Raw genomic sequence first — 1,548 nt, 5'->3', positions numbered from 1 at the left:
CCTCAATTTGTCATTTTTGCCTTTCACATACCCTAATTTCACACTCTGTGTTTCTTGGTTTAAATTTTCTAGAGAAAAAAATCTAACATTCCATTGGATGAACCATTGACCAGCCTACCGCTAGTCTCATCAGCTTTGAAGGAGACCTAAGTCCTACTCCTTAATGTGAGTTATAGATAGAGGTAGCTCCCAGACAAGGTAGCTGAGAGCTGAAGAAGCCTCAAAAATATTTCTGCTGCTGAGTGAGTAGTATAGCACAGTGGCTAAAAACAAGATTTTTGGAGTCAGACCTAGATTTGAATTCCAAATCCACCACCTTGTTGTGTGACCTTGAGCCAGTTATTTAACCTCTCTGTGCTGAATTTTCTTTATCTCAAAATTAAGAATCATAATAGTACCTAACTTTTAAGGTTGTTCTGAAGATGTAAGTGTAAAAGGTTTAGAACAGTATTTGGCCCGTGGTAAATATTCAATAAATGTTAACTAATGATAATTTTTTCTTTATTTTTCACCTTATCTGAAGAGTGTGCAGTTGCAAAAGCTTCCATTCAACGAGCCCACTGAAGAGAAAGGCTCTATTCTACATAATAGGTATCTCTCTAATACAACAAGAATTTTTTTTTATATTTTAGGAAATTGTAACATCCAAAATATCTATTGTATTTCTGTTTTCAGAGGTTTCAGACTAACCAAGCTTCTACCAATAGTTTCTACCACTCATTCATATGACCTGTATAGAATGGGCTTTGTTCTTTTATTCCCTTTCTTGACCATTGTGGTGCAGTTGACTCTGATCCTCATCATGTCCTCTCACCAGACTTTCAGGATCAAGTGATTCTTGGCCAAGAAACAAAAGCAGGATCATCCCATTCCCCAATGGATTCAAATGAAAACTAGTAATAAAATCAGGTTCAACTCTGAGAGGAGACACTGGAGAAGAATAAAGTTGGGTGCATACGGAATTGTACTTGAGATGGCACACATATGTCTGCTGTATCAAGGTCACCAGCCTCTTACCACATGATGCTGAAATCATCACTCCTATTTGAACAGCCGGACATGCTTTACTGGGAAAATTATTTTTCTCTTGTTTCTACGCTTCCACACTAGTAGGTTGGTTCAATAATAACTATGAGAAAGTTTTGTTTGCGGTGGGGGGAGGAATGAGTTTTTATTCCAAAATGGAGCAGACATGCTTCCCATCCTCAAAGAATCTTCAGCCTAGGGGAGGACTTTAAATGCATCACCAATAACTATAATTCAAGTAGAAAGCAATAGGGGCCATTAAAAAAGGGAGTAAGTTAGTCCTTGAATTGTTTAAGAAACAACTGGGATGGAATTTAATCCTGCTGCCCTCTTCAGCAAATTAACTATACCTGTTTAAATGGAGTTATACAGACCACGTCTTGGGGATAAAATTTTCACATTGTGTATTGGTCAGAAAGCGGTGGTGGTTTATGCCGCAGTAACAAAAAACCCAAAAGTTGTATTATAAGAACACTTACTTCTCACTCATCATAAACTGACAGGGAAAATCTGCCCATCATA

General features: G+C 37.5%; 1 pseudogene; it reads left to right on the top strand.

The window, feature by feature from the left end:
- Positions 1-802: 802 nt before the first annotated feature.
- On the top strand, positions 803-1,024 carry LOC123591863 (annotated as a pseudogene).
- Positions 1,025-1,548: the final 524 nt, after the last annotated feature.

The sequence above is a fragment of the Leopardus geoffroyi genome, chromosome B4 (assembly GCF_018350155.1).
Source record: "Leopardus geoffroyi isolate Oge1 chromosome B4, O.geoffroyi_Oge1_pat1.0, whole genome shotgun sequence".
NCBI classification, from domain to species: Eukaryota; Metazoa; Chordata; class Mammalia; order Carnivora; family Felidae; genus Leopardus; species Leopardus geoffroyi.
The sequence above is the reverse complement of the archived record's forward strand: the minus strand, read 5'-3'. Positions and strand labels throughout refer to the sequence as shown.